Genomic DNA, 21,995 nt, shown 5'->3' on the forward strand with positions numbered 1-21,995 from the left:
TAAGAGGAAAGAGACCAAATAACTCAAAATAAGCTTCAAATTAGATAAGTAAAGAAACCAGCATGGTTAAAAAATCCAATACCATTTATCTGTATTCTGAGGAAGTTCTAAATAATGATCTGAGTTAGAAGAATGCTCTGTGGGGATATACCTGTCTTCCAATATGTGAAAGGTTACCTTAAAGAAAGGATTAGATTTGTCCAGTACACAGCTTTCTGGAACAGAAAGAACCAGGTTTGGTGGGTTTCCAGATTAAAGATGTCTTGTGAATTTCCCAGGATGGAGTGGGCTCCCTTTGGAGCTCTCTGTCCCTAGAGGGCTCCGGTATAGACTGAATTACTTCGCAGGATTGGAACAAGATCGAGTGATGGTCTGTAAATGCTGAAGTGTGTGGTACAGTGCAGGCCCAGGCTAGTCGTCCAGTACATGCTTGTTGAGTTAAATATCAGTGCCCTTGCTGTGTTTTTGTCTGTCAAGAGGAGATAATTATACCTCCCATTGTCAAAACTGAGTTATGAAGCTCAAATTATATGGAGGTCAAGGACTGAATGGTTGGGTAGAATGACGCATTACTTCCCTTTTTGAGATTCTGTAACTGGAGTCTTATCGTTTGATAAAGTTCATACACGGTCTTTTTTTTTTTTTTTTTACATAACTACAAAAAGCATATGTATTTTAGGAGTCAGGTAGAGTTGGGTTAAACCTTGGCTTTGTCACTCAGTAGCTTTTTGTTCATAAGTATCTGTTTCTTTTTCTGTAAAATAACAAGTATCGTACCCTGCCCCACAGGTTGTGATACGGTTTATGTGAATTAACACCTGTGCACTCTCAGCTCGACAGTGCATGAAACTTTGTGGAAGCTCATATATTTTAGGGTCTGCCTCATCCTTAGAGCAGTTACATTAACAAAATACATATCTATGCAGGATGTTTTAAAAGTATGACTTGGTCAAAAAGGCTAAATGTAACATATGAAAATGGTCAAAGTAGAACCGATTATAGGACAACTTGGATAGTTTTACATACACCAATTGACCGTGTTCTTGAACTTGATACTATTTTATGAACCTTAAGAAAGAGATAGTTGAAGGTATCCCTGAAAGGACTTGAGATTCTGTTGACAGCGTCACAAAGTTGTAAAGGTGAGTCAGGTCCAGCATCCGAGGTGCCGACAGTACAGTGTTGTGTGCTTTGGAATGTGTTAGGAGTGTGGATCTCCTGCTCATGTTCTTATCACACACAAACAAACAGGAACATAAATGGACACAAGGAAACTTTTGGAGGTGATGGACATGTTTATTACCTGGATTGTGGTGATGGTAACAGGAGTATATACATCTGCCCAAACTCAGCAAATTGTCTGCATTAATTATGTGCAGTTTTTTGTATACCAGTTACGCTTCACTAAAGCTTGGGGGGAAAAGGGAAAAAAATAGGAATCGATTGATAAAAATTATTAGCATAGATGAATTCTCAAAGACACTACTGATCTTTCTGAAAGAATATAAAAATATTTATTAGGTACAAATGATTAATATTCCTGACCATGAGTTTGTGATCCATTATGGGTCAAGAACTACCCAGGTCCTCTCTTTATTCAACAATTCTTATGCATCAAAATTGAGAGAACATGAACCCAGGAGAGAAGCATATAATTTTAAGGTAGGCATTAAAGTGAACTGTAATTTCTGATAATATGGCAGGGAAGGATTCGGAGCTCACTTATGTACTGAAACAATTTAAAATGCAGAATTTGAAAAAACATCGTGGTGAGGGTCACAGGAGACAAAGCCCAGTGCTTACTCTCCAAGATGAGAAGTGTGATAGGAGATTCAACTCGTATCAATCTGGGAAGACTTACTTAAAGGTAAACAAGAAATAAAGGTGCTCCTTCCCTTCAGCCACTTCCTGGGGATTGTACATCTGAAGCTCTGGCATGAGTGGAGGGGAGGAAAGAGCGCTGCTGAGAAGTTGCCACTCACCAGCGTGCACAGGACTCTGAAGCCTGAATTAATAATTTCTGATTTGGTCTGACCAAACTCAAGTCAAGTGTAAAGTTATCCTGACTGTTAGTGCCCTCAGGCAGAAGCAAATATGCATCCTCCTTGAGGAATCCCCCTTCATCAAGGCATCAAGGAATTCTCCCAGCTAAGATCCCAAAGAGAAATTTCACTCTTAAAAGTCATTAGACATACAGGGAAACAAATCGTGAACCAGAAACAGCAGACAGAAACTGACCTGCAGAGACTTCAAATACTGGATGTAACCGAAGTAGAATATAAAATAGCTGTGCTTAAGATGTTCAGACAAATAAAAGACGAGCTTTAAAAATGTTCAAGGCGTAAAAACTTTGAAGAATGTAAAGACAATTTTAAGAATGTAGCAAATAAACTTCTGGTAAGGAAGCATGTAATTTAAATGAAAGGAAATTGATGTATTAATTAATAGCCAGTCAGATCTAACTAAAGAGAGATTTGCTGAACTGGAAGATGTGAAAAAGAAATTATCCAGAACATAGTACAGAGCCACGAAGAAGTAGAACATGTAAGAGATTAATAAACATAAAGGGTGGAGTGGAAATGTCTGAAATCCATACAGTCAGTCCTGAAAGGAGCAGACATGAAGTGCAGGAGAGATGCTGGTTGGAAGGACAGGGCCAGAGCCAGTTACATGCACACTTTATAAATTCAGGAAGTCCCACAGCTCCAAACTGAGGAAATAAGAAATCTACACCCACACAGCAGATTCAGCTCTAAAACATTCAATAAAGAGGAAACTTTTTTAAAAGAGAAAAAACAGATTACTTTCAGAGAGCAAATACTGACAGATGACTTCACACCAGCAGCAGTGGAATCCAGAAGACACTGCCATATCTTCAGTGTGTTGAGAAAAAAATGCCTAGAGTCCTACACCAACTAAAATACGTTTTAATTGCAAGAGTGCCATGCAGACATTTCCCTGCTAAAGCTGAGTTTGCCCTCTGTGTTGGCTTTAATGATGTGTCCACTTGGTGAGGCTGTGGCCCCCAGTTATTTAATCAAATGCTAATCTAAGTATTGCTGTGAAGGTATTTTTACATGTGTAATTTAAACCCCTAATCATTTGGCTTTAAATAAGGAAGATAATCCTACATGAGCTGGGTGGGCCTGTCGGAAGCAGTTGGAAGGCTTGTAGAACAGGACTGAGATTTTCCTGAAAGAGAGAAGGTACACCTGTGGGTGGCAGCATCGGCCCCTGACTGTGGTCCCACCTGCCCATGGTCTGTCCTTCCTGACTGCCTATCCTATGAATTTCCTACCTGCTTAGCCAGCCCTCATAATCCTGTAAACCAGTTTCTTATAATAACTCTCATATGTGTATATGTATCTGTCTATCTGTCTCTTAAATCTTTTACTGGTTCTGCTTCTCTGGTTGAACCCTGACTACCCTACCAACAGGAGAAAGAAATTCTTAAGGAAGTACTTTAAGAAAGTAATTCAGAGAGAAAGTTTTCTCAGATCTAAGATGGAATGTCTGAAATGCAAGAAGGAAGGAAGAGCAAAATAAATGGTAAATATGTTAATTAAATTTAACCAATATTTACTGTGTAAGACAGGCCAGTTCTCCCACACATTCCAGAATCAAATGGTTCCACTTCAATTTCCAAAAAATTCCTGTTTTGACTATGGCAAAAGGGAGATACTCTTCAGTCTCTTTTGTAAGGCCAGGATAACCTTGATTCTAAAACCTAAGACAGCATGAGAAGAAAACATTATAAGCCAGTTTCATTTATGCCCACAGATGCAAAAATTTAAGCAAAGTATTTTCAGCCAATTCTAACAAGGTGTAAAAAGGATACTGCTTCATGGGCAGGTTGACTTTATCCCAGAAATTAAATGGTAGTTACACATTAGGAAATCTATGAATGTAATTCGCTACATTAACTCATTATAGGAGTAAAATCATTAGATCATCTCAACAGATGCACAGATTTTTCATAATATTCATTAGAGTCATGATAAAAGCAAAAAGGCATGATTAAACATATTTTCAATAAACATCATACTTAAAACACTAATGTTTCCCTCTGAGAAAGGTTCTATCTATTACCATTGGAACCCCTCACATATATAATTTAGCCACAAAAAACATAAAGCTTTAGAAAGTAAGACACCAAACTGACATTATTACTTTGAGTATAAAGACAAGTTACTTAGGACATAAAGAAATAGCCTAATAAATTTGACTTCATGAAATTAAGAACTTTTGGCTATCAAAAGACTCCATATTTGCAATACTTTTGAACCACCCAAGAGTTTAGAAACTAGAATATAAAAAAACAAACTCCCGCATGTTGGTAAAAAACATATATAATTGTGCAGAAGATTTGGATAAGCACATGCAAATGAAGAAACCTGAATGGCTAATAAAGATATACAAGATGTTCCACCTCATCTGTAATCAGAGAACAGCAAATAAAAAACATAATGAAATACCCCCTCACACTCACCAGACTGGCCCAGTTTTAAAAACCTGAAAATCTCAAATTTTGGCAAAGACATGGAGCACGGGACCAAGTTTCAGCTGTTAAGGGGAGTGAAAATTTGCACAACTTATTGACAAGACACTTTGGCGCTATGACTTAAACTTCAGTTTCTTTTGACCCAGCAATTTCACTCTAAATTGTGCACCAAAAATCATCTACTAAAATTACTCATAACAGCAAAGTACTGCTGGTAATCTTAGACAGTCATCAGTATTAAGATGAATAAATTGTCACATTCATACAATAGAACAGCTACACAACAGGGAGATGAATGAGCTTCAGCAGAACTAAATGTGAATGAATTAAAGGAACAAATCACTGAAGAATTGATATGATGAGTGCTTTTATGTAATAATGTTCAACAGTGAGGAAAACTAAATAATGTATTATTTAGGGAAACGTGATAAAATTATAAAGAAAGACAAGGAAAGGATAAGCTGAAAGGATTATGATCTTTTCTGTAGGGAGGAAATGTTCTGGGAGTTGGCTTTGTCATTATTAATTAGGCTATTAATTACTTAAGTTATTTAAATTCCTTAAGTGTTGTATAAAAACATATTCTTTTTTTTTTTTTTTTTTTTTTTACTATTTCTGGATTCGCCGGTAATAGGCTTTGTTTTCACTGACAGCTGACTTCTTATCCTCTTTAGACCTCAGTTACTGCATCTGTAACATGAATTAGACTAAAAGGTCACTAAGTCTGAGATACCTTTCGGCTCTAACATTCCATGATACCATGGAATAAACATGGCTTAGACAGATGATAGGAAGTTCCATTTGGATAAATTCCTCCTTAGATAATGGATTTGGAAGGAATCCCAGAAACCACTTCTTAAACCCATGGCTCTGACAGCACCTTTAGCTTGCAGCTTTACAGAGATTTAAGCCGTTAGTTTTAAGTGTCTTCCTTTTGTTTCCTATTACACTAACCCAGCAGAGGAGATTATTTTCTTGGGTATTGTTTGTTATTAAGGCCATGGGAACTAGAGTTGTTTCTGCTCATTTTACTATACACGCCCCATGGCCAAGGACCGTGGCTGAACTTACTGTGGAGATCCCAGAGCCTCATGCAGACCACGGACCTGTGGGATGTCCATGAATACAGACTCTCTGTTCACTGGCAGCCTAGGTCACTGTTGGACATCTGGAGCTCAAATATATTACAGTAGATACATTTTTTCCACAAAATAATTCTGCTTGTCCATATTCTAACTTTATCGGAGTGGAAAATGATAGGGAAATTCAACTTGGCAAAACCTCTTTTAGTGTTCATCATAAGATAATATAAATGTGTCTTTCTCAAACTTTCCCATCCAGTAATGTTCTCATTCTGCATACTGGAAGAGAGCACTTTTTTTTTTTGTTTGTTTGTAATTTTTCTTTTTTTTTTAACATCTTTATTGAAGTATAATTGCTTTACAGTGGTGTGTTAGTTTCTGCTTTATAACAAAGTGAATCAGTTATACATATGTCCCCATATCTCCTCCCTCTTGCATCTCCCTCCCACCCTCCCTATCCCACCCTTCTAGGTGGTCACAAAGCACCGAGCTGATCTCCCTGTGCTATGCGGCTGCTTCCCACTAGCTATCGATTTTACATTTGGTAATATATATAACTCCATGCCACTCTCTCACTTCATCCTAGCTTACCCTTCCCCCTCCCCATGTCCTCAAGTCCATTCTGTACATCTGCGTCTTTATTCCTGTCCTGCCCCTAGGTTCTTCATAACCATTTTTTTTTTTTAGATTCCATATACATGTGTTAGCATACGGTATTTGTTTTTCTCTTTCTGACTTACTTCACTCTGTATGAAAGACTCTAGGTCCATCCACCTCACTACAAATTACTCAGTTTCATGTCTTTTTATAAAAGGCTGAGTAATATTCCATTGTATATATGTGCCACATCTTCTTTATCCATTCACCTGTCAACGGACACTTAGGTTGCTTCCATGTCCTGGCTATTGTAAATTGTTTTTAAAAAGAGTGGGCCTGTGCTTTCTCCTGTGAGGGTAGCCTTTGTTTTTACAGCTGTAGTGAATAGGGAAAGAGTCCTCACTCTGCTGTTCTTAAATACTTACTTATTGGCATATTGACTAGTAGTACTTCTTAGAATACTCTTATTCTTTTTATCCGTGATACAACATTCTAACTTTTTCCCTTTCTCTAGGCAGTTCCTCCTGGGCCCTTTATCATTACGCTTGCCTCTGTCTATACCCTGAATGTCTCTGTCCTCAGACCTCTACGTCTCTAGCTCATACCAGCTCACTGGGCTTCCTTATGTAGGACCATACATGCGTTAATTACCTATTATGATAAGTCCTAAACGTATCTTTAGTCTAGACCCATGCAAATGTATACATGTGTGTATGCATATACATACACTCCCATACAAACATGTGCATCGCCCATATACATACGTGCATCTGCACATACACAAACATACTGGCCCCTCCTGCACCCCTTCTTTTGGGAACTAATTCTACCCTGTTGCCTAAACCAGAAAATTAGGCGTCATCTTTTCTCATACCATCACCACGAACCTTTCTTGCACGCAGTTTCTAGTTGTTTACTATGTTCTGTTGATTCTGCTTTCTAAATATTAGATTTACCTATTTTATTCTCCCCCGTTTCAGTGCCAGTGACTTCTTGGGTAACCGGTTTGTGTTCTTTCATTTCGCGCCCCTTTCAAGCCATCCTCCAGTCTGCTTTGAGAGTATTCTTTGTGAAAAGCATATCTTACATATTTCTCATTATATCTAGGGTGATGTTCACACCCTAGCCTGGCACACAGACTCCGTCATCTTCTGGCATTTGTCTCTCTAGTTTTCTCTCTAATACTTCTCTCAATACCCTTACTGCAGCCATTCTGGATGTCTGCTCTTAGGTCTCTGAAAATGGTTTCCCCTCTTTATGCTTCTCACTTGAATTGTAATGGATACTTAATAAATAGTGAGAGAATGAATGATGGTCATCATGAATAAATAAAAATAACATTTGTTGAATTATGACTTATGCAGGGTACTGTTTGAGTGCTTTATCTAGACTAGTTTAATCTTCACAGTGACCTACTTTATTACTGCCACTTTGCAGGTTATAAACCTAAATTATGGGGAGGTTAAATAATTTGCTAAGAGTGTACACAGCAGCTAGTATGTGGTCGAGTTAGGACTTGCATCCACAGAGCCACTAAGACTTACCGTCCCTTCAGGAATAAAGGAATGAATAAATGCATGTATGCTTGTCTCCTTCCTGTCTTCTCTGGCTTGAACGCTCTCTCTCCATTTTACGTTACTCAACTCAGTCATTCTTTAAGACTTGGTTCTGATGTCCCTTTTGCAGGTTCTTGATCTCTCAGTCGTTTATAAATTCCTTGCCTTTTAGCGTCTTGGATTTGTACCATATGATATTTGTTGGTTTGTTTGGCTCCTTCTTGAGTTGTAGGCTCTGTAAAGACAAGGATCACTTTTAAAGTGTTTGTATCCTAATATCTAGTATATAGTAGACACTTAATATTGTTAAATAAAGAAATCAAATAAAAACTGCTATTCCTGTTATAAGAAATAGGCAGGAAAATGTCTTTATGATTTTGGTAGATGATGAGCTCATAAAATTGAATATAATGGATATTTTATAAGCTCTTCATCTATTTCATTTGGGAAAATCCAAACATTGTAGGAGTCAGGTGTTTCAACTGAGTGGTGTCTGTAATTTCAAACCCAGAGTCACTTAATGGTATAGTGTGTAAAAGGGAAAATTCTGCGGGATCCTCAGCACTCTCTGTATTTTGTGCTACAACCCACTTTCTCTGACTTCATAAGATATTGGATAAAAGGAGTGGGTCAGAAGCCAAATATTTTCCTTTTATGTTAGCTGGAGATTTTAGAAAGCTTTTAACATAAATAATAAATTCTTATACATTTCTACATTTTCCTATTGATCTTTTTTGAAAGAAGCACGATAGTTATTTATGGTATGTCATCTATAGCTAAGATCAACACATGCATTCTAGTACTAAAAATTCAACAGTTCGGGAGTATTAGGAAATACTTGACATATGAATGGATGGGAGATGGTAATTGTATCCAGCACATATTTTATATGATGAAAAAAGAATAAAAATACCATGTGACATAGGGAAGACATGGACTCCTATTGGTAGCAAAAGGAATACACAAGGAGAGGGAGCTTATTAGGACAAGGGATACATTTTTTCAGCATCCTTTGTTAACGAGTTTCAAGTAGTATCCTAAACAGCGTTTGTCTAAATGTGGGCTCAAACCACCTGCAGATTTAGCTAGAAAGTCTATTAAAGATGCATCTTCTTGAGTCTCACCTTCAGAAATTTTGGATTTAGGAGGCTTGGATTAAAACCCAGAAATTTACATTATTAATGAAATACCATAAAAATAGGCACACTAAAATTTTAGAAACACTCATCTAAGTATTCTTTATTCATTCTCTCATTCAGCAGTATAATTTGAGTGTCTACTGTCTACTAGAAAGTGTTCTGGGTGCTGGGATACTTTGGAGAACAAAGCAGAAAAGAATTTCTGACGTTGTGAATTCTGTGTTTCTAGTGGGAGGGAGACCAACAATAAGTTAACTAAATTATGTAGAATGTTCAGAGATGATAAGGACTGTGGAAAAGTAAATAGAACAAGAAGGGGGACCACCAGGGGTTGGGGTGAGATTGCAACTTAAAGTAGCATAGTCGGTGTAGATTTCATGGAGGACGTGGCATTTGGGCACCATCCTGTAGGGTGGTCACGGGGGAAGCAGAAGGAAGACTTAGACGCTGTGCTGTAATCTGCGTGAGAGGAGAGAGCAGTTTGGAACTGGTCTGTGGAAGATGAGAGAACTGGTCAGACTGTGGATCTGTTCTGAATATAGTCAGTGGATGTTCTGAAAGATTTAACGTGCAGTGTGAGAGAAAGGAGTCAGGGATGATTCCATGATTTCTCATCCAAGAAACTGGCAGGATGTCTTCGCATTTTATCGAAATGGGCAAGATTGTGGGCAGGAGAAATTTTGGTGGGCAGAATAAGAGTTCAGTTTTGGACATGTTAAGTCTGAGGTGTCTTCTAGACATCCAAGTAAGATATTTATTAGGCAAGTGGATAGATGAGGCGGAGGCAAAAATTAGACCTGAGATATACATTTGGGAGTCATCAGCGTATAGATAGTAGTTCAAGTCATTAGACTGGAGACCAAGTGAGACGACCAAAGGAGTGAGTATAAATAGGAATGACCAGAGGTCCAGGGACCAGGAAATAGCAGAGGGCAATGACCAAGGACGCCGAGAAGGAATGAGTAACTCTGGAGGTAGGAGAGAATTCAGGCTAGTGAGTACCTTTGGGACCAAGTGGAGAAAGGACACCATAGTGGAGGGACCAACTGTGTCAGATGCTTGTGACAGGTTGATTAAAGGAAGAACTTGGACTTGAGCACTGGATTTAGTAACATGGAGATAGGATGACCCCAGCAGGAGCAGCTTTACCGGAGAGGTGAGGGAGACCTTGTGATTGGGGTGCAGGCGGGGAGGGCCTGGAGACAACAGTACTGGCTGCACTTCTGAGTTTTACCCTAAAGAGGAGCATCGAAGTGGACAAGGCCAGAGAAGACATGGGGTCAGGAGGAGAAGGCACGTGTTCGTGGGCTGTAGGGCAGACCTGGCAGAGATGGGTCTACTCAGGAGATAGGAGGAGGAAGCATTAGAGGAGCTGGTCCCTGCGGAGCAGACACCCCGTGACAGCAGGAAGGAGTGGGGCCGTGAGCCAGGAGCTGTGGCAGAATTTCTCTTTCAGTTGCTTTAGGTTTCTTTTTTTTTTTTTTTTCCAGTGAGATTAGGAGGCAAGGTCATGGGCTGAGAGAGGAAGGGGAGGTGGTTGGACCTTTAAGGGGAGAGAAGACCTGAAGTAGATGGAGAGTGAGCGGGCTGGAGAAAAAAGGAGGTGGTTCAGCATCGTTCAGAGCACCGTTGAGACTGCAGATTGTGAATTAAGGTGAGAACAGGCATCACTGCTGCTTGATTTTTCTCTCAACCCCTGGACCTCGGGACAGGCCTGCTGGGTGCATCCACACCTGCTGTGCCTTGTTCATGCCCGTGGTTCCCCTCTCCCGGGTCATCTTCTCCCCCGGACCACGGGCTCACGGGCTCACTGCCTCATTGCCCTCCAGCCTTGGCTCAGGTGTCGTCCTCATGGTGATGCCTGCCCTGGACCACACTGTTGACAACTGAAAGCTCCTTGCCCCACACTCCCCGAGCTCCCTTGTTCATATCTGTTTTATTTTCCAACACTCATTCCCTTCTAACACATTACATAATTTATGACACTTCTTATTTCATGCTATCTGTTCTGTCCCCCCGTCCCCAAACGCTAGATGTTTAAATATTATGAAGGCTTGAATTTTTGTCTGTTTCATTCATTTCTGGTTTTTTAGGCATCTAGAAAAGTGCCTGGCATATAGTAAACATTCAATTAAATGTTTATTGAATGAACAGGTTAATGAATTTTTTTTTGTCTGGTGGTCATGAAGCTCAAAAAACTTAATTCTGTTGCAGATTATTTTGTGTCTGTTGATATATCCTGGAAGGGCTGTTGTTGTCCCACTAAGTTATTAGTTCTGATGATAAATTGCACTGAGTGGGCTTTTTACAATACCCTTCAAAGTGTTTTTCTGTTCCTTATACCATGGTGGTCTAATTTAGTATACTACAGTCATATGATTACCTAATTCTTGAAATGGAATAAAAATAACTATTTCTGTTCCTTCACATACTTAATTCTCTTGGTTTAGCTTTAAGCTGACCTAGCTTTTCCCCACTTGTAATAGCAGTTTGTGTTTATATATAGCTACTAACTGAATGCTTAGCATTTAGCAGATGTCTGTAAGTATCTGTTGACTAATTTATTGTAGCACTTCAGTGTCATTTTCACTAACCTGTCAAGGTGTACTGAGCCTGTTTAAGAAGAAATATTTAAATTAGACTACTTTTTTTTTTTAGCCCAAGCCCAAAGCATTATATAGAAAGGAAAATTTAAAGATCCATAAGAAATTAATATATTTTAAAAGTAATTTTTTTGCAGTATTTAAATTTTCCTTTAAATTTCTAAAGATTTCTAATTCGTTAAAAAATGTCTTTTTCTCTAGCTCTGAAGACTTTAATAGTTATCTTTGTGCCCAAGAAGGGTTTCTAATATGAGGTAACTTTTTGAGACTTGGTCATTTCTCCCAGGTGGAGAAGGGGTGTGGGCGTGTGGATTTGTGTGTTGTGTGGCTCCAGTGCACCTGCTGCTTTTCTTCAGGGACAAGACTGTCATGTTGGCACTAAAAACAGTGCTCCCCCTCCCCCCTCCCCAGCTTGGTAGAGAAGTGCTCCCCTGGCCCCCTCTCCCCAGAACAATCTTTTTATGAGCTCTTAATTAAAAAGTCAAATATTTCTCCTAAAATGATATAAGAATCTTGAAATTTAATTATTGTTGTCCTCAGAGTTTTGATGGATCAATTGCAATTAAATATTTATAGGACATATTCCTAGACCACTGAAGTCATTGGAACACGGAGTAATAGCATAACTTGTTTTGGATTTTTGGACTGAATGCCAGAAACTCGCTGAATGGTGAAGAATCAAAGAACTATGAAAAACATACACTTTGTCTCTCAGAGGAAAGATACATTCCCTCTGGCCTACTGGCCATCTATTCACGTTTAACTTGTGAATCTGATCAGAACATACTTTTTATATTTTTTATAAAGATGCTTGCCGTCAAGTCTGTTCTTTATGTTTTATTACATTTGTAAAACATTCATTTTATATTTAATTACATGTTAAAAGCTGAAGTGGAGATGTTCGTTTCCATTTAACAGTAGTGCTTACTGAAGGGCATTTACAACAACAGATAATTTCTTTAGATTGACTCAGTTTCCTATTAAGATGGTTGTTTGAAGATAAAAACTCTTTGGAAAACCTTAGTGATATCAATATCAAAAAAAAAAAAGAGTCAGCAGGAAGCAGTTTCACTGCTTAATTACATTTATCTTGTAACCTGTTACACCACTTTAAGAGCACATTGTAAGGATTAGCAAAATCCAGAATCTTGCAACTGTTAATGACTTAGAGGGGATGATGTTATTGATCTTGAGAACTAAATTTATTCTTATTAAATACATTTTGTCTATTTATAGTTTATAAGTAAATTATGGAATCTATACTATGGAATTATGTCTATGAATGTTTTTGAGATTTCCAGTTATGTTGTGTGATTATTTAGCATGTTTAGTTCCAGGTTTTAATTTTTACTTTTGGAATAAAAAGCAAAGTACTAAGATTTATGTAAAAAGCATTAACTTAAAGCATACTCATAAATTCTTTTAAAAATCTACTTGCACCTAATTTTAACTTATGTCTTAGATACATGTTTACTAAGTGATGTGGGTAAGTACTAGTCAAGCGACAGGTTACAGTACATTATATAGACATTGATTTTCCAACAGGTAATACGTTTTAGTTCAAAATTATATCTATACAACTGTAGCTACTGTTTTCCCTTACTATGAAATGCTCCAGAGTTATTAGAGTGGTGTGATCATGAACCAATCTCACTTGGAAAAAATAAGAGCCGTTATTGACTCAAAAATACAAAAAGGAGTTTAGAGAACTGTTAGGTTCAGCATTCCTCTCCATTTATACCACTTCTCAGTTATTCCTGGGTGTCTGCATTGGTATGTGTGTGTATGTAATGTGTGTGTGTGCGCGCATGTGTGTGCACACAAAATTAATCTTTTAGGAACAGACACTTTCATTAAGTATGTATGTTGATAAGTGTCAGTCACTGACAGGATTGTTTGCAAAGTCAGTGATAACATGGGGCATTTTACCAAGTGATGAATTTCTCTTAGCTCAAATCACTAGTTTAGTAACACAGAGTAGTTACTCATCCTCAAAAACGCATCATCAGTAAATAGTTTGGGGATTTATCTCTTTTTAGACTTGAACTGTTCCACTCAAACTAAAATGAATGGATTATTTCCAGTAAACACAAAAATGAAAACCTTTTAAAAAGTCTTGTAGTCTTAATCTTTTAAGGCAAATTAAGTCCTTTAAAAGGATGTCTTAGTTTGTTCCATTTGTCAGTAATGTATTATTTTAAATTTAACATTTTGCTTCACCTTATTTTTTCAAAATCCATCACCTTAGATCACTTTAGTTTGATTTATCATACTGTGCTGAAAGTGTGTGCAAGTCAAATTCTGCAAGCATTTTAAACTATATTATTTTCACATTAACCATTTATTGTATGTAGCAAAGGTGCCCAAGGTTGGAAGTTACTTTTATCTCGAGATGAAATGAATAATTCCACAACTTACAGTTCTTTAACTTTAAAACCATGAAAAGTGTATACCCTTTAGTATTGTTTCAGTGTATTCAGTCCCTCGTAAACATTCATTTCCAACTATGTGTTAGGCGTTCTTCCAGGTGTTAAAGCTGCCTACCTGAGGGGCCGTGATTCCCCGCTCAGGAACCTCAGGGGTTGACAGAGAAGGAAAGGGTGGTAACAGTAGGGAAAGTAAACTTGATTATTTAACATTTATTCTGTGTCTACAATATAGGCACTTCACGTTATTTTAGTTAACTCTTACAAAACCCCATAAGGTATTTATGTATTATTTTTCCCATTTTATACAAGGGGAAACAGAGTCCCAGAGATGGCAAGTTGCCTGAGATCATAAAGCTAATAAGTGGCAGGGTGTGAGGGAGGGCTTTCAGACTCCAAACTCCACGTTCATTTTCATTTGTTCTATCAGAACCTTCTCCGTGCCAAGCATAACCTGGCTGTAAAAATGGATAATCTACGGCTCCTGCCCTCAGTTCTAATTTTTATGAGAACAACTCATACTCTAACAAAAAAGCCAGGACCGGATCCTTTTTCTTTTCTTTTTTTTTTAGTTTCTAACATCTTTATTGAAGTATAATTGCTTTACAATGTTGTGTTAGTTTCTTCTGTATAACAAAGTGAATCAGCTATACGTACACATATATCGCCATATCCCCTCCCTCTTGCGTCTCCCTCCAACCCTACCTTCCCACCCCTCTAGGGGGTCACAAAGCCCAAGCTGATCTCCCTGTGCTATGCGGCTGCTTCCCACTAGCTAGCTATTTTACATTTGGTAGTGTATGTATGTCCATGCCACTCTCTCACTTCGTCCCAGCTATCCCTTCTCCCTCCCCGTGTCCTCAAGTCCATTCTCTGTTCTGCGACTTTATTCCTGTCCTGCCCATAGGTTCATCAGAACCACTTTTTTTTTTAGATGCCATATATATGTGTTAGCCTACAGTATTTGTCTTTCTCTTTCTGACTTACTTCACTCTGTATGACATACTCGAGGTCCACCCACCTCACTACAAATAACTCAAGTTCATTTCTTTTTATGGCTGAGTAATATTCCATTGTATATATGTGCCACATCTTCTTTATCCATTCACCTGTCGATGGACACTTAGGTTGCTTCCATGTCCTGGCTTTTGTCAACAGAGCTGTAATGAACATTGTGGTACATGACTCTTTTTTTTTTTTTTTTCTGGTACGCGGGCCTCTCACTGTTGTGGCCTCTCCTGTTGCGGAGCACAGGCTCCGGACGCGCAACTTCAGCAGCCACGGCTCTCGGGCCCAGCCGCTCCGCGGCATGTGGGATCTTCCCGGACCAGGGCACGAACCCGTGTCCCCTGCATCGGCAGGCGGACTGTCAACCACTGCGCCACCAGGGAAGCCCCACATGACTCTTTTTGAATTATGGTTTGCTCAGGGTATATGCCCAGTAGTGGGATTGCTGAGTCATGTGGTAGTTCTATTTGTAGTTTTTTAAGGAACCTCCATACTCTTCTCCATAGTGGCTGTATCGATTTACATTCCCACCAACAGTGCAAGACGGTTCCCTTCTCTCCACAGCCTCTCCAGCGTTTATCGTTTGTAGATTTTTTGATGATGGCCATTCTGACTGGTGTGAGGTGATACCTCATTGTAGTTTTGATTTGCATTTCTCCAATGATTAGTGATGTTGAGTATCCTTTCATATGTTTCTTGGCCATGTGTATATCTTATTTGGAGAAATGTCTATTCATGTCTTCTGCCCATTTTTGGATTGGGTTGTTTGATTTTTGATATTGAGCTGCATTAGCTGCTTGTATATTTTAAAGATTAGTCCTTTGTCAGTTGCTTCATTTGCAAATATTTTCTCCCATTCTGAGGGTTGTCTTTTCATCTTGTTTATGGTTTCCTTTGCTCTGCAAAAGTTTTTAAGTTTCATTAGGTCCCATTTGTTTATTTTTGTTTTTATTTCCATTTCTCTAGGAGGTGGGTCAACAAGGATCCTGCTGTGATTTATGTCATGGAGTGTTCTGCCTATGTTTTCCTCTAAGAGTTCTATAGTGTCTGGCCTTACATTTACGTCTTTAATTTGTTTTGAGTTTATTTTTGTGTACGGTGTTAGGAAGTGTTCTAATTTCATTCTTTTACATGTAGCTGTCCAGTTTTCCCAGCATCACTTATTGAAGAGGCTGACTTTTCTCCATTATATATTCTTGCCTCCTTTATCAAAGATAAGGTTACCATAGGTGTGTGGCTTTATCTCTGGGTTTTCTTTCCTGTTCGATTGATCTATATTTCTGTTTTTGTACCAGTACCACACTGTCTTGATTACTGTAGCTTTGTAGTATAGTCTGAAGTCCGGGAGCCTGATTCCTCCAGCTACGTTGTTCTTTCTCAAGATTGCTCTGGCTATTCGGGATCTTTTGTGTTTTCATACAAATTGTGAAATTTTTTGTTCTAGTTCTGTGACAAATGCCATTGGTAGTTTGATAGGGACTGCATTGAATCTGTAGATTGCTATGGATAATATAGTTACATTCACAATGTTGATTCTTCCAGTCCAAGAACATGGTATATCTCTCCATCTATTGGTATCATCTTTAATTTCTTTCATCAGTGTCTTATAGTTTTCTGCATACAAGTCTTTTGTCTTCTTAGGAAGGTTTATCCCTAGGTATTTTATTCTTTTTGTGGCAATGGTAAATGGGAGTATTTCCTTAATTTCTCTTTAGGATTTTTCATCTTTAGTGTATAGCAATACGAAGATTTCTGTGCATTAATTTTGTATTTAATGCAAATTAAATTTTTGTATTTAATTTTTGTATTACGTTTGTATTTGTATTACGTTTGTATTACGTTTGTATTACGTTTGTATTTGTATTACGTTTGTATTACGTTTGTATTTTGTATTACGTTTGTATTACGTTTGTATTACGTTTTGTATTTCTGTGCAATAATTCTGCTACTTTACCAAATTCATTGATTAGCTGTAGTGTAGTTTTCTGGTAGCATCTTTAGGATTCTCTGTGTATGTTATAATGTCATCTTCAAACAGTGACAGCTTTACTTCTTCTTTTCCGATTTGGATTCCTTTTATTTCTTTTTCTTCTCTAATTGCTGTGGGTAAAAATTCCAAAACTATGTTGAATAATACTGGTGAGAGTGGGCAACCTTGTCTATTTCCTGATCTTAGAGGAAATGGTTTCAGTTTTTCACCATTAGGAATGATGTTGGCTCTGGGTTTGTCGTATATGGCCTTTATTATGTTGAGGTAAGTTCTCTCTATGCCTACTTTCTGGAGAATTTTTATCATAATGGGTGTTCAATTTTGATGAAAGCTTTTTCTGCATCTTTTGAGATGATCATATGGTTTTTATCCTTCATTTTGTTAACACTGTGTATCACATTGATTGATTTGCATATACTGAAGAATCCTTGCATTCCTGGGATAAATCCCACTTGATCATGGTGTACGATCCTTTTAATGTGCTGTTGCATTCTGTTTGCTAGTATTTTGTTGAGGATTTTTGTGTCTGTTCATCAGTGATGTTGGCCTGTAGTTTTCCTTTTTTGTGACATCTTTGTTTGGTTGTGGTATCAGGGTGATGGTGGCCTCGTAGAATGAGTTTGGGAGTGTCCCTCCCTCTGCTATATTTTGGAAGAGTTTGAGAAGGATAGGTCTTAGCTCTTCTGTAAATGTTTGATGGAATTCGCCAGTGAAGCCATCTGGTCCTGGGCTTTTGTTTGTTGGAAGATTTTTAATCACAGTTTCAATTTTAGTGCTTGTGATTGGTCTGTTTATATTTTCTATTTTTTCCTGTTTCAGTCTCGGAAGGTTGTGCTATTCTAAGAATTTGTCCATTTCTTCCAGGTTGTCCATTTTATTGGCATATAATTGCTTGTAGTAATCTCTCATGATCCTTCTTTGTATTTCTGCAATGTCAGTTGTTACTTCTCCTTTTTCATTTCTGATTCTGTTGATTTGAGTCTTCTCTCTTTTTTCTTGATGAGTCTTACCAATGGTTTATCAATTTTTTTTATCTTCTCAAAGAACCAGCTTTTAGTTTTATTGATCTTTGCTATCGTTTCCTTCATTTCTTTTTCATTTATTTCTGATTGGATCTTTATGATTTCTTTTCTTCTGCTAACTTGGGGTTTTTTTGGTTCTTTCTCTAATTGCTTTAGATGTAAGGTTAGGTTGTTTATTGAGCTTTTTCTTATTTCTTGAGGTAGGTTTGTATTGCTATGAACTTCCCTCTTAGGACTGCTTTTGCTGCATCCCATAGGTTTTGGGTCATTGTGTTTTCATTGTCATTTGTTTCTAGGTATTTTTTGATTTCCTCTTGATTTCTTCAGTGATCTCTTGGTTATTTAGTAGCATATAGTTTAGCCTCCATGTGTTTGTGTTTTTTACAGTTTTTTTCCTGTAATTGATGTCTAGTCTCATAGCGTTGTGGTCGGAAAAGATGCTTGATACAATTTCAATTTTCTTAAATTTACCAAGGCTTGATTTGTGACCCAAGATATGATCTATCCTGGAGAATGTTCCATGAGCACTTGAGAAGAAAGTTTATTCTGTTGTTTTTGGATGGAGTGTCCTATAAATATCAATTAAGTCCATCTTGCCTAATGTGTTATTTAAAGCTTGTGTTTCCGAATTTATTTTCATTTTGAATGATCTGTCCATTGGTGAAAGTGGGGTGTTAAAGTGCCCTACTATGATTGCATTACTGTCGATTTCCCCTTTTATGGCTGTTAGCATTTGCCTTATGCATTGAGGTGCTCCTGTGTTGGGTGCATAAATATTTACAATTGTTTTATCTTCTTCTTGCATGGATCCCTTGATCATTATGTAGTGTCCTTCTTTGTCTCTTGTGATAGTCTTTATTTTAAAGTCTATTTTGTTTGATACGAGAATTGCTACTCCAGCTTTTTTCTGATTTCCTTTTACATGGAATATCTTTTTCCATCCCTCACTTTCAGTCTGTATGTGTCCCTAGGTCTAAAGTGGGTCTCTTGTGGACAGCATATATATGGGACTTGTTTTTGTATCCATTTGGCCAGTCCATGTCTTTTGTTTGGAGCATTTAATCCATTTACATTTAAGGTAATTATCGATATGTATGTTCCTATTACCATTTTCTTAATTATTTTGGGTTCGTTATTGTAGGTCTTTTCCTTCTCTTGTGTTTCTTGTGTAGAGAAGTTCCTTTAGCATTTGTTTTAAAGCTGGTTTGGTAGTGCTGAATTCTCTTAGCTTTAGCTTGTCTGTAAAGTTTTTAATTTCTCCATGGAACCTGAATGAGATCCTTGCTGGATAGAGTAATCTTGGTTGTAGGTTTTTCTCTTTCATCACTTTAAATATGTCCTGCCAGTCCCTTCAGCAGAGTTTCTGCTGAAAGATCAGCTGTTAACTTTATGGGGATTCCCTTGTATGTTATTTGTTGCTTTTCCCTTGCTGCTTTTAATATTTTTTCTTTGTATTTAATTTTTCATAGTTTGATTAATGTGTCTTGGCCTGTTTCTCCTTGGATTTATCCTGTATGGGACTCTCTGTGCTTCCTGGACTTGACTAACTATATCCTTTCCCATGTTAGGGAATTTTCAATTATAATCTCTTCAAATATTTTCTCAGACCCTTTCTTTTCCTCTTCTTCTTCTGGGACCCATATAATTTGAATGTTGGTGCATTTAATGTTGTCCCAGAGGTCTCTGAGACTGTCCTCAATTCTTTTTTCTTTTTTCTTTATTCTGCTCTGCAGTAGTTATTTCCACTATTTTATCTTCCAGGTCACTTATCTATTCTTCTGCCTCAGTTATTCTGCTATTGATTCCTTTTAGAGAAATTTTAATTTCATTTATCGTGTTGTTCTTCATTGTTTGTTTGCTCTTTAGTTCTTCTAGGTCCTTGTTAAACATTTATTGTATTTTCTCCATTCTGTTTCCAAGATTTTGGATCATCTTTACTATCATTACTCTGAATTCTTTTTCAGGTAGGCTGCCTGTTTCCTCTGCATTTGTTTGGCCTGGTGGGTTTTTATCTTGCTCCTTCATCTGCTGTGTATTTCTCTGTCTTCTCATTTTGTTTAACTTACTGTGTTTGGGGTCTCCTTTTCACAGGCTGCAGGTTTGTAGTTCCCGTTGTTTTTGATGTCTGCCCCCAGTGGGTGAGGTTGGTTCAGTGGCTTGTGTAGGCTTCCTGGTGAAGGGGACAGGTGCCTGTGTTCTGGTGGGTGGGGCTGGATCTTGTCTCTCTAGTGGGCGGGGCCACATCTGGTGGTGTGTTTGGGGGTGTCTGTGAACTCAGTATGCTTTTAGGCAGCCTCTCTGCTAATGCGTAGGGTTGTGTTCCTGTCTTGCTAGTTGTTTGGCATCAGGTGTCCAGCCCTGTAGCTTGCTGGGTCTTAGCATTGAGATGGAGATCTCTGGGAGAGGTCTCACCGATTGATATTCTGTGAGTCCAGGAGGTCTCTGGTGGTCCAGTGTCCTGATCTTGGCTCTCCCACCTCAGAGGCTCAGGCCTGATACCAGGCAGGAGCACCTAGACCCTGTCAGCCACACAGGTTAGAAGAAAAGGGAGAAAAAAGAAAGAAAGAAAGAAAGAAAGGGAGGGAGGGAGGGAGGAAGGAAAATAAAATTATTAACATAAACAATAATAATTTTTTAAAAAGGAAGACAGCAACCAAACCAATAAATAAATCTACCAGTGATAACAAGCACTAAAAACTAAACTAAGATAAACATAAATATCAGAAACAAGTCAGTTGCAGACAGCAAACCCCAAGTCTACAGTTGCTCTCAAAGTCCACCTCCTCAATTTGAGATGATTCGCTGTCTATTCATGTATTCCACAAATGCAGGTACATCAAGTTGATTGTGGAGCTTTAATCCGCTGCTTCTGAGGCTGCTGGGAGAGATTTCCCTTTCTCTTCTTTGTTCGCACAGCTCCCGGGGCTCAGCTTTGGATATGGCCCCGACTCTGAGTGTAGGTCACCCTCAGGCATCTTTAGGGAGGTCTGAGGTCTTCTGCCAGCGTTCAGTAGGCGTTCTGTAGGAGTTGTTCCACATGTAGATGTATTTCTGATGTATTTGTGGGGAGGAAGGTGATCTCCATGTTTTACTTTTCCGCCATCTTGAAGGTCCCCCCAGGACCGTATCCTTTTAGAGTATGTCTGTTTAAACCCATTTTACCACATTTTTTGTTAAAACCATTCTATGGTAATAAGGTAGTTAAACCACATTTTGAATGGGAATCTCTTGATTCCTTTGCCATTCTTCATTAATTTGGGTCTGTAGGACATTTCTGTCTCAGAATCTTACAACTGACGTGACTTCCTGCCGTTCCTGGCCTTCACCTTGCTGCCTGAGAACAGCACTGCCCTCACCACTCCCCTTAGTTGCTTTGTCCGCTAACCATTTAACCAGAACACTAGGGCAGACTGTGAGAATTTTAAAAAAATTCTTATTTTAACTAATATAAGCTACCTTATTTTAACTAAACTTTAAATTTCTAGGGTGAAAAAATTGTCACCAGGATTAATTAATTCCAGAATGAAAATGAGCATTTTATGTTAATCCCCAGATCTTCATGTCTGCTCTTCAAGCATCATTTAAGTCTTTCTTGTGTTATCCTTTGCCTCTCATGCAGTGGAGCCTTAAACATACTTCACCGTCCTTATGAGTGGAGAAACCTCAAAACATTTATAATATTTTTCATAATGTAAGTGATACAAGTGTCAGATGCCACAGATTAACAATATAAAACTAACCAAGTGCCAGTAGTACGTGTGCATGTAAAATATATCACTGGTTTATGCCTGGGATTGGTCAGCAAAATAATCACCTAAGGATATTTTTCAAAACCCCAAGATTCTGCTATGCTGTGTTTGTAGTAATAGGACAGAGATGGGGCAAAGCAGGTGGTTGGACGAGATACGCTCCAGGTACTGTGTTTTGAAAAGGATCTCCAGGTGCTCTTGGTAGCATCTATTTCCCACCCCAATCTCTTCTTTCAGAATGCTGAAAAATACTGCTGAAAACAACCTCATGCAAGTCAAGTCAGCATGTGTTTACCTGAACGATATTCATGTTCGTAACCGT

The 21,995-nt window shown here is 38.2% G+C and overlaps 1 protein-coding gene across 1 annotated transcript in view; it reads left to right on the forward strand.

Annotated features, from left to right (window-relative positions):
- Nucleotides 1-21,995, forward strand: part of DENND1B (DENN domain containing 1B) — a 253,347-nt gene that overhangs the window by 176,249 nt on the left and 55,103 nt on the right. The gene's annotated exons all lie outside the window — the stretch shown is intronic.

Source organism: Grampus griseus (assembly GCF_964374135.1).
Source record: "Grampus griseus genome assembly, chromosome: 1".
NCBI classification, from domain to species: Eukaryota; Metazoa; Chordata; class Mammalia; order Artiodactyla; family Delphinidae; genus Grampus; species Grampus griseus.